The 12,536-nt window shown below is 43.6% G+C and overlaps 1 protein-coding gene across 2 annotated transcripts in view; it reads right to left on the bottom strand.

Annotated features, from left to right (window-relative positions):
• CEP350 (centrosomal protein 350) overlaps window positions 1-12,288 on the bottom strand; it is a 1,459,870-nt gene extending 1,447,582 nt beyond the window's left edge. For both annotated transcript variants that reach the window (XM_086955422.1, XM_086955428.1), the window contains exon 1: window positions 12,159-12,288. The gene's annotated coding sequence lies outside the window, so the exon portion shown is untranslated. The remainder of the gene's footprint in view (window positions 1-12,158) is intronic.
• Window positions 12,289-12,536: the final 248 nt, after the last annotated feature.

The raw sequence follows: 12,536 nt of genomic DNA, 5'->3' as shown, positions 1-12,536 counted from the left end.
CCTAGGGTGAAATACAGGACACCATTGTAGCCCTAACAAATGGCACATCGACCGGCACAGATGGCCTGCAGCGGAATTTTATAAAACCTATATCGACATCCCTACCCCCTATTTGCACCAGGTATATGAGGAGGCGTATGAGACCCAATGCCTACCTCCAACACTGCGTGAAGCACTGATGGTCACGCTCCTCAAACCAGACAAGCCGCCAGACAGGTGCGAATCCTACCGACCACTATCCCTAATTAATACAGATGTTAAAATGTTAGCAAAAGTTCTGGCGACCAGATTGCAGTTGCTCCTTCCGGTTATGGTGTTACCAGATCAATCTGGTTTTATTCCCACCAGCTCCACCTCCCATAACTTGCGGACGCTCTTCGCAGTCATGCACGTCCTAGAGCCCACGCTGCCAGCGGTGGCAGTACTCCTTGACGCCGCCAAGGCTTTTGATTCTGTCTCCTGGTCCTACATGTTCGTATGGGGGTACCTTTTGTTTTCACAAATTGGATAAAATTGCTCTATACACAACCTTCTGTGCGGGTGAGGGTCAATGGTAGCCTCTCCGAGATAGTCCACATTCATTGTGGAGCACGTCAGGGCTGCCCGCTCTGCCCCTTGCTATTCACACTTTTTCTTTAACCACTGGAATGCATCCTGCGGCAGTGCCATGCCCAGGCAGCCCTGCGGTTCGTTCAGTGCCCCTTAGCAGTTTCCATGTATGCAGACGACACGGTGCTGTACGTGCGCGAGCCTACCCTACACCTGGCATCTCTCTTCAGGGAATAAATCCGCTTTGAGTGGTTTTCCGGCCTTGGAATAAATTGGTCCAAATCAATGATCTTACCACTTACGGATTGCACATACCCTCTGGACTTAGACTTTCCCTTGGTATGGTGTACCGATACAGTAAAGTATTTAGGTATTTGGCTCTATCGAGACCCACAGGAAGTGGTGCGGGCTAACTACGGCACGGCCATTACACGCTTAACTCGCTCCGCCCACTTTAGATTACGCTAGCGTGGGGGGTAGGAAGCCTCGCCTCAAGTCGGAAATGCTTACACTCCCATATGAGCAAGGTGGTTTTACAGCGCCAGACTTTCATCTATACTACTTCTGCGCGCTGGCCCACTTTACACACTATTGGCAGGAGGACCCTGACTACATCCCTCATGTTGCAGTCGAGGCAGGCGCTGTGCATCCCATACCACTCAAGGCCATGATAGTTAATACTCACACGGTTTTCGAAAAAGGGGAATTTGACACAGTTCAAACAACGGTTAAAGCGTGGCAGGACCTTGGAAAGCGAGCGCAGAAGCTGCCCCTTTATGCAGCTAGTATGCCTCTTTTACATCACAAGTGTCTCTCAGTTACTACTGAGGCGGGTGCCCTGAGGACACTTCAAGACATGAATATGGTGACAATGGGGGGATGTGTATCCTGGTGGTCACTTAATCACATCAACGTCACTGGCTGCTGGTGGCGATATCACTACTATGCATCTTTTCATTTACACTAGACTGCGGTCAGCCATGCGCGCACTATACCCACAATTCCCTGATGAGCCACCTATGCTACATGCACTGAAAGTCCTATATACCACTACCTCGAGGGTGAAACTGGTCACTAGATTGTATCAGGTGTCGCAGAGGGAAGTGGCCTCTTCAGGGGTAGCTGCCTTACATAAATGGAATGCAGTTTTGCCACATCCCATGTCGGATGTTGATTGGGCGGACTGCTGTCGCCCGACAGGGCACTTGACAGCTAATGGTAATTGAAAGATGGTCCACTTCAAATATTTGCATCAGCTGTACTATACACCTGCCTAATTATACAGATATGGTCTATGGGATGCAGACGCCTGCAGGCGCTGTGGTAAGCTTTGCGCAGATTTCTATCACTTGGCATGGGATTGCCCCAAGGTGTTCTCATATTGGGAATCTGTTGTAAAGATTGTATGTTCGATGGTAGAGCTCCCTTTGTCTGTACCCCTCAACTGTGTCTGGGCCTGGTTACTTATGTTAAGGCTTCCTACAGAAGGTTTGTGGCCATTGCATTACTGGTGGCCAAGCGGAGGGTCTCTGTGCTGGGAGAGCAGACTGGCCCCCACTAGTAAATTATGGCTGCAAGATCTGAGCTATTGTCGTGACCAGTTTGTATGTTATGCTGAAGAACTGCCTACCCCATCGCGGCCACGTGACATTTGGTCACCCCTCACAACCTATTTATTGTCTGTATCCACTATCTGAACTACTGTGATTCATGAGCAGGTGACAAATATGTTTTATAAATGACTATATTGCAATGTACTCCCTTGTCGTTCTTCTCCCTTTTTCCTTATTGAATGAATTGCCCCACTTATGATTGTATATTACTGTGTCCCAACCGGAAATATCAACTTATTGTAATGTACTGACACTGACCTGCATGCCTCGTACTGCACCACTGTATGTAGTTTATTGTTTTGTTTGAAAATGACTAATAAAGAAAATTAATTTTAAAAAATGTTTTTAAATGACTCTGCCCTTAAATGATATTCAGATACATTTTGCTACCTCTGTATTTTTATATACCGGACCTTTACAGATATATTAGAAGGTAATTTACTCAGAGTCATCTCCGCGATTCGAGCTCAAACGCACTTTTGGAAGACTCTTTCATTAAGTGTGATGGTCCGCATAACACTAACGAAGATAGTTATATTGCCAAACCTTTTATATTCTTTTTCAAACATCCCGGTCTACGTTCCGGCCGCGTTATTTCATGAACTGGAAGAAATGGTCCTAGAATTAATCTGGAAAAATGGTAGGCGCCGGATAGCACTATGGAAATGATATGCTCCCACCAGCAAAGATGGGCAGGCTGTCCCAAATATGGAGCTGTACTACCTGGTGGCGCAGCTGCAGTGGACAACAAGATTGCTTGCAAGCATAGGACTACAAGGCAAAGCAACCATGCAGGAGCCATGGTCGCAAACTAAGATTTATCATTTATTTCATCCTATCACTCGACTCCCACGCCCATCCCAAATTAATTTACAACTCGCACACAAATGCTACAAGAGAAATGTATACCTCACCAGGTGGGTGATCCCCTATGCCCCGTCCTACCACTCACAGGAATGCATAGAGGAGGAACAGGCACTTCGGACAAGGCAGTTAGATTTTGGCAAGAGGCAGAACTAGACACACTAAGTGACTTATATACTGACGGCGCACTGCTATCTTTCGAGACACAGACAGCAGAATACGACCTACCAGCGGGGCAATTTCTTCTCCACAGTTCTATTCTGAGGTCACTTAAATCGACATGGGGAGACCTAACAACAGAACCAAAAATGCAGCTTTTACTGCAATACCTACACATAATGGGGCAAGGATCACACATAGTGCATTGGTTAGTAGAGGCACTACTCACCCATACATTAAAGCCCATGCCAGCTCTTCGGGAACACTGGGAAGCGGACAGAGGACATCCATGGACGGAGAAAGAATGGGATGCGATTCTGGCCAGCTCCACACACATACCGAAAATCTCTAAATTCAAACGTATTCAAACCTACATAACTCAGAGGGCATACCTCTCATGTGACAAAATAAACAGATACTTTAACATTGCCACTTCAGCATGCACGGGATGCCAACAGGGGGACGCAGATCTCCTGCATATGCTATGGTCCTGCACTTCTCTCCACACCTACTGGCACACAATCCACACAACACTCACAAATTGCACTGATGAGTCGCTGTCATATACATGGGAAGTCTGTATCCTAGGCTTATACCCTAAAACGAAAAAAAACAAAGTCATCTCTAGATTCAGGGACCTAGGACTGATTGTCACAAAGCACCTCATAACAAAAAGATGGAAACACAAAGCCCCTCCAGTCGTAGACCATTGGAAAAAGTCTCTCTCTGTGTGGGCACAACAGAGAGCACAATATTACACAAGGAAGAAACAACAAGGCTACGCAAACACCTAATAGCACAATACTGGGACACAATCCTCACCGTATTCAAACATGGTAATGGAGAAGACAGTGAAACTTCCTCACAGAACGTTCATGAAAGTGATGAGGCCGCTCAGACATAGGCGCACAACATCTCCAAAGCTAGAACCAGTTTTGAGTCCCCCTGGCACATTATCTACAATCATGTAATGAATACAATACCTTCGACATTTACCTAATACCTGATGTACTATGCCTCTAGTTGCATGGAAGAACCTCCGACTTGCCCTGGTGGACCAACAGTCATCCATGCCCACGTCACAGACACTCTGGCCCAGTTGTAATAAGTTAAGGACAACACTTTTTATCAGTTAATTTAAGTTAAAAAAACAAACAGATATATCTTGCTTACATTCCTAATTGTCCAGATGATCGAACATGAGAGTGACCCCCGCATGGGCCATTTATCCCCCCCCCCTTTTTTTTTTTTTACAGGCTAGGTGGCACAGTGTTGCATATAACTACCGGGACCACAAGTATGCTTGTACAAATATGAGCTACAGGGGCACTCTCATTTAGGACCTACTAAGTGCTATGAGGCATAATGGTCGCCAAGTACAACGGAGTACCTTATTATGATGTATGACCTTCGACCCTGAAATGTTTTGTCAAAAAATTGTACCGGAAATGTATACCTTGTGATTACTAACATACTACCGGAAATTGTATGTAATTTTGTGACTCCAAATGACCCATGTATCACCGTAATACAATAGAATAACCAAAGTCATCAAAATGAAAAAATGAAATAAAGATATATATATATATATATTTTTTTTTTTTAAAAGGAGGTTCAGCTAGGATGATCTGAGACAGCGCTTTGGAATATAGCTCTGAATTCTTGAAGATATAAACTTCTGGCTTTTGTTATGGAGTGATTTATGGATTGTGCAGCCCATTTTGAAAATAGCCTGTTGGGCTACCGGAAGCCAGTGTAGTTTCTTCGTCAATGAATTGATGCGACAGTGCCTTGGTTGTTGAAAGACCAGCCTAGCTGTCTGGTTTAGAATTATTTGAAGTCGGTGGTTGAGGCCTATTGGGAGTCCCAGATAGAGGGCATTTACATAATTGATTTTAGATAAGACTAAAGCGATGTCAATTTGAATGATTGCGTCCATGGAAAAGTATTTCCTAATCTTCCTGATTCACCTAAGTTGGAGGAAGCAGGAGGACGTCACTGCAGCTATTTGTGACTTCATGGATAGATTTTCATCAATTTGAATGCCCAGACTTTTTACGGCTTTGTTTGGTATAGGGGGGTGCCATGTTCCTCAGCCAGTAAGATGGGTTCCAATGGTTGAGATTAATACTGATGACAACAATCTAGGTTTCATTAGAGTTGAGTTTTAGTTGGTTGTCGTTCATCCAGTCTCTGATGAATAGCTTGGTCTTTTGGAAAATGTCCCTTGCCTCTGGTTTATCATTGATGGTAAAGATCATCTGCATATTGTCAGCGTAGTTGTAGATCTTGGCCTTCTTTTGCTGGAGGGTATGTACAAGTGGGCAAGTATAGATATTAAAAAGAAGAGAGGACAGCGAGGATCCCTGTGGTACTCCACAACTCACACAGACTTTAGCTGAGCTGTAAGGGGAAAAGTCAAGTGACCGAGTGAAATCTTTAAGAAAGGATTTCATCTAGTCTAGGGCATTCTGCACCTCCTTCATGCCAACCTCCCTCTTTGAGCATCTGGAGGCTATCCCCGAGTTTTCCCCCCAATGGAGTCTAAAATCCTTGTCACAAACCTCAAAGAGCATAAGTTATCAGAACTATACAAAATGGTACTGTGCCGGACCCGATGGTGGGGGTGCAGCGGGCGTGGGAGGGGGGGGGGGGGGGGGGGGGAAGTGGGCTGCCTGGATGATGGCGATTGGAGGGAGGTGATGTAAGCCCCCAGAGAGGTGGCAATAGCCACCCAGTTTAGATGAATTCAATTCCAGATACTTCATAGAGTGTATCTCAATAGGGTCAGGATCCATCGCACGAGCCTGATCCCTGCGGGAAACTGCCTGCGGTGTGATGATTCGACAGGTGGTTTACCTCACATGTTCTGGCACTGCGCGGGGTTGGCCCATTTCTGGGGGGGTGTGCTGGGAAGGCTTGGGAGTGCTGTGGTGGGATATTGCCTGGAACCCTAAACTAATACTTCTACATATCACAGATGATCTAGGGGGGAACCCGTTATCGGAGGGCACTTCTATGGCTGAGTCTTCCTGCCAGTAAGAGGAATACAGCGAGGGCTTGGAAGGCGAAAGAGGCCCCTCATTTGAACACTTTGGCCAAGGGCACGGGTTATTGTATGGGACTGACACGCCCGATCTACTTGTCACTGGGCTGCCCCAGAAACATTTTAAATTCTGGAAAGACTGGCTAGAGCCGTGCACAGAGAGACCGTGGTCTGATGGTGGGGTACTGGGATGAAGTGAGATGGGCAATATCACTGTACAAACTGAATGAATGGGTCCTACACTGTTGTCAAGTCATCTGGAGTTCGCCCGTGGGATTGGATGTGATGTCTTCCTGCCTTCCTGCCTTCTTTTGTAGTTTAATGTATTCTTATATTCTACATTGGTACTGTGCCGCTTTCTCATTGGAAGTTGCAAAACTAATAAAAAATGGTTTTTTTGTTTTTTTTAAACATACCAACCAAAAACCCCAACACAGTTACACCTACACGCTCACAACACCACCACCGCACCTGCTTCCTCTCCCACCATTAGTACTCTTCTAATATAAGTGTCAAAAGCCCAGGAATGGTTTGATTACATCCTGTGGTAATATCTCTTTAGGGGGGGGGGGTGTTAATGGATATTCATTGTTATAAATGTGACTACAGATATAGCTGATACAGTGATGCTGGCATTTGTCTTTGGGTGACAGAGATGTGCATCATATGCGAGTTCACACAATAAAATCTGTTGTTTTTTTTTTTAAAGCCCAGGAATGGCTAAATTGTAGTATTTATTGTACTGAATGTGCAGAACATGTAATTTCTGTTGATAAATCTATGAGCACAGTTTAAAATGAAAATGTCCCCCACTATTTTGGGCAATAAAACGGACCATGTTGTAGATTCGATTTGGATATTCCCTAACTTTTGAATCGGACATTAAAACAGTGGCCCTTACAGTTACAAATGCCAATCTTAAATTTTCATTCAGAGGACAAGATACTGTTATTGGCCAAAAAAGATTACTTTAATATATTCAATGAGAGGATTACAAGCACACTGTAAGGAAAATAATTTCTTTTGAATGAGACTGCGCAATTTACACAGGATGGTGATCACTCATATGTGCCATAGAAGTATGTGCTTACCAAGACGCACCACTTCCCAATGAAGATGAGCATCCAATTAAAACTGCTTCAACCATCCAGAAGGCTTCCTTCACATATGTCGGAAACACACTACAAACTAGCTTTGAGTCTGCCTTCATGGAGGCTGCAGATCTCTAATTCTAAATTGCTTTTGGAACCACAATTTACATGTGCCGAATTTTAAGTATGCCCATCTTCGATGTGTGGGGTCCATTTTGTAAAATAGGCAGAAGTAAGTGATTGAAACCCTGGGGGACATGTTTGATCTCCCCATCTCAAACATTCTCGAAAAGACTATGAAATGAAAAATGTATTTATAAAGAGTTAAACCTGAGGGAATGTAAGCACTACGCCAGAAAAACAGAGCTCCTAAGCACCGAAAATCTAGAGAGACTATGATGAGAAAAGCCATGTTTTTAACAATTTCTTGAACGAGTAAAAATAGTCAAGTCTAGCGATGTGGGTGAGCAAGTAACTCCATAACTTGGCAGCAGCCCAGGAGATGGACCGAATGCCCCACCTTTTTTCCCGGAAACTGGGCATGGAGACTTTTCTAGCTGAAGAGGATCAGAGTGACCTGCCTGGAGTGAACCAGCAGAAGAGCGAGGAGAGAGGTTTGGACACTTTGTGATGGAAGGCAAGGAAGACTAGGAAAATAGCCTTAAAAACAATGCATTTCTTTACAGGAATTCAATGCAGTACTCTAATGCAATCTTTAACAGACACTTGTTTGGGAGGGTTAACAATAAGGCGTGCAGACGCATTTTGGACCATTTGAGGCTTTTTAAGTGAGGAGGCATTAATATTCAGATAGAGTACATTGCAGTAATCGAGTCTGGCAGAGACTAAAGCAAGGGCTACCGACTGGCATATTTCAACTGGAATAAAAGGAAAGGCCTTCCTAAGAGGCCTGATTTTGAGAAAGCAGATACTCATGATAGGACTGACCTGTGAGTCAAAGTTCAGGAAAGTGTCAAAGATTACTCCAAGATATTTGGCCACATTAACATACATAGGTGAAGGGCCACATTCCTCAGGCCACCAACAGCAGGACCAGATAAATGATTGTGTACCAAACACCAGTAACAGGAGTTGCCATATTCCACACAACCGTGTGACATCCATTTAGGTCTTAACCAGATTATACAAATGAGCCCAATCACAGTCAATTCTAGCTGGGCAAATAGACCAGTGCCTTCACCCAAATCCACCTCCTGGCTTAAGGGCAAACAGCTACACGGAGAAACACCCACCCACCAGGAACATGAACCAAGATGCACTCTTGGCGGAAGGAACAAAGATTGTTCAAAGCCACTGCTGTAAAGAACCAGACAGTATGGATTAAAATAAGCCATTGCAATCAAAACTTGTGGTGGTTATGGGGGAAGAAAAACTAAAAGTATTGTGCTATCTCATGAATCGACCTCTCCAAAGCATCTCTGCAGTGTACACGATAAAGGATGAAATCCTTCATCCTCTAATTAAATCCAAAACGCAACAGAACCACATAGTCCTCAACTACACGCCAACAGACAAAAGAAATACTAACTCATTTGTTAGACTGCTTGGGAAGAACTTAGAAGTGATTGTGGACAATGCGCTCTCTCTTGATCTTTTGGTCAACAGTACTCTCTCCACCTGTTTTGGGATTACCAGGATCCTCAGAAAAATGTCTCACTACCTCTCTTTTGAGGCACGCAAGCAGGCTGTCATTGCCTTAGTAACGTCCAGATTGGACTATTGCAATGCACTCTATCTGGGCATTAATAAAGGCCTCGTTTGTCGCCTGCAGTCGGTGCAAAATGCTGCGGCAAGGCTGGTTTTGAACCTTCCTAAACATCATTCAGTCTCGGCCTCTAGCAAGTTACTGCACTGGCTGCCGATGGACCGTAGGATTCTTTTTAAGACTCTATGCCTGACTTATGAAGCCTGCTATGACTCTGGCTCAGAGGGCATCAATTCGATTGTCCATCATTATGCTCCTATCAGATCGCTCCGGTCCTCGGATAAAAACGTATTGATAGTTCCCAGGTTTAAGAAGGCCCAATGGGGGGGGGGGGGGGGGGGGGGGGGGGGGAGGGAGGTGGTAGAGCTTTTTATACGGCTGCGCCCAAACTGTGGAATTCTCTCCCAGAAGAACTTTCTAAGCAAGTGTCCCTTCCGCTTTTTCGTAAAGCCTCAAGACCTGGCTTTTTCTAGATACGTCAGCTTGAGCATGTTCCCTCTCTCACCGCTTCTTGATGCTTTGCATTTAGCGCCTTGACGCCCCTGGGCTAAGTTCACGCTGTACAAAACCAACATTCATTCATTCATTCATTCATTCATACCCACTCACACTGACATGTTTCACCTATGGGCCAACTCTAACAAAAACCCAGTGTCTCTTCAGCAAAACAGAGCTATTATCACTGGACAGATTGGTCAAATGAAAATAAGCATGCTGAGAAAAAAAGAAGACAACTTGATTTCTGTACAGAATGCATACAGAAGATAAGGAATCAAAGTGGCAAACAGGGGGTGGTTGTGTGCCCTTTTCGGGTGTAAATTAGTCCCCGATGTATTCCAATGGAATCACTTCCTGGAAGGTGTAATAATAAACCAATAGAATAAAGGGATAAAATGAAGCAAAAGCCCACTATGTATATAGTAGAGTACTGGTAACAGTATGTAATATATGCACAATCCAGCCAGACCTAAACATGGAAATAAGGTTTGAAATTTCTACAACAAGCAATTATACCGTTTGAAGTAAACCCCCAATATAATCCCGACCCAGAGTCTTTGTAGCTTATGCACGAAATAATATACTCAGATTCAAGTGACTTCATTATGCTTGCATTCACATTGTTAATGCCGAATATATCACTCTGTCAGAGCAGAAACTCTTCAGCATATTCTTCTTGATCGAACCCTGAATTTCTCAGAGTGAGGGAAAAGATCACAGGATCTATCGCACTGATACTCAAAGTACAATCCAGAGGCCGCTTGTGGCCCTCTTGACCTTTACAGGCGGACCCCCTGGTGAACAGCAGCATGAGCTGTTGTTTAGTTACTGAGCACTAATAGTCTGAAAAAAATGTTACATAAACAGGCAAGCATTCAATCATTCATTCTAAACTTTATTTCGGTTTATGAACCATAAAAGTACAACAGAAAAAAAAAACACATTTTAAGCAATGAAATAATACACGTTACATCCCAGTTCATATACATAGTCCACAAGTTTCCATTTGGTGGCGGAGTCCCGTTAAGATATTTAAGACAATAAGTTATATATTAACAGATTAAAAAGTTCAAATACAGTAGAAACCCAAAGTTTTCCTGGGAGAGTATCTAACAACAAACCAGGAAGCTTTGTTACTTCCGAAACATTCTCCGTCTTGTTAACCACATAGAAAACAGGAACTTAGAAATGGCTGTAACTATCAGTGCATTAGTATCGGATTTTAAAATTCTAAAAAACTCTAGATAATTCGTAACTCCCAGGTTCACACATAGCTGTATAATCCATTTCTTTCTACTGTTGCAGTAGGCAGGACAGAACAAGATTACATGCATTAAGGTCTCGTTAGGGTTTTCGCATCCTGGGCAGGGGCGAGCTGGACCCTCTTTCCGTTTGTCTGTGTATGAGTGCAGAGGCAGTGTGCCGTATCTAAACTGTAGATACAACTTCTTTGCTAGAACCGGTTCAATCATATCTAATTCCTTCTCAAAGCTGTAAACGTTCTTAAGATCTAAGAAACTATCGATGAGACTGGAGGGCCTGGCAACATTTATTAACCTGAAAATAATTGCCCGCCTAACACCAACCACCATGCTGGCATCAGTGTGGGCCTCGGTCACTCCACACAGTCCGTACTTTGTGGCCCCAGAGAAAATATTTGTGAGTACCCATGATCTATGGGGTTTCCTAAGCCACCATACTGCTAAACCCACACCTCCCAGATAAGCTAAGCTCAGAAGGAACGATGCTACTACACAGCTTGAATAGAACGACGGGAACAAATGAAACACTTTCTTAGATGATCGACAAGAGTGATAATGAGCAATAATACTAAAAGACAGCTGCTGGTAAGATCAGTTTACACGCATGTACAAACTTTTGATGCAAGTCATGTGTTACGTTCCAGTCTATAGTTAATATTTCTACTGAAATAAAGAAGGGGGAAACAAATCACGATATCTGCAACTTACTGGAAAGGGAATATGGTATAGTTCCCAGTCCTGTTATGTATGCCAGATTCCGTCGACTTTTAGTAAACGTTCAATGCAAAAACGCTAATATAAACCACAAAATACCAGTTAGTCGGATCAACATTCGGCATCCACAGGATAAGCAATGCACTAAAAATAATAGACCAGACCAACTAACAAGACACATAGGGAAAAAATAACAGTGGGCAAATTAGGTCTTTACTCTTAATCCAAATGTAATTTACAATTTTTCTTGACAACGTTCTGTCCTTGGTGAATTTTCAAACAAGAAACGCTAAAAAAATATTCGTTTCAGATCGTTACTAGGTTTCTCAGAAGCATATAAAGGTGGACTGTAATATTACTTTTTCTATTATTATTTAATTCACCCCAATCAAGCAAGGTACACGACACTCATAGGAACGTGTAACAGAAACGTATATGTCTAAGCTAGAAGTATCCTCTGCTGTAGAAAATTAAGCCTACATGGTAACCATAAACACAGACAGAACAAGTACCAAATGTATAAATACAGAAGGCTTCACTAGAAGCCAAAGATGATGTGTTTTACAACAGAAGCAAGGCAAGCTTTCAAACAAGTCTGACACCTCTATTTTAGGTAAACACATGGTCACTACTTACATGGACCTTTCATGAATTCCGCCTACTGTCTAATATTTACAAGGATTGCCCGAGAATTCAGCCTTCTGGCCGTTATTTGATCTTTTACCGGATGACATTAGTCAATAATGCCATTACTTCCGGGTCGTACGTCAGCCAATCCCATGTTCGGGGAGATGACTTGGATTGGGAGGGGCTCTTACTGTGTAAAGTGACTTAGGATTGGAGCATTGATAGCATGTCCTCCAATACCAGTGCGTTGCATTGAATTCTAAAGTGCTGATTGGCTGTGGAATGGCATTTGCGTTTTGCGGCGACCGGCGTTTAGGACTTCGCCGAGAAGGGTTAATTGGATGGCTGGTCGATTATAGTTTGGAGCAGTGTGCATTAGGGTATTTT

This window comes from Lissotriton vulgaris, chromosome 1_1 (genome assembly GCF_964263255.1).
Source record: "Lissotriton vulgaris chromosome 1_1, aLisVul1.2, whole genome shotgun sequence".
NCBI classification, from domain to species: Eukaryota; Metazoa; Chordata; class Amphibia; order Caudata; family Salamandridae; genus Lissotriton; species Lissotriton vulgaris.
This window is presented reverse-complemented; position numbering and strand designations above follow the sequence as displayed.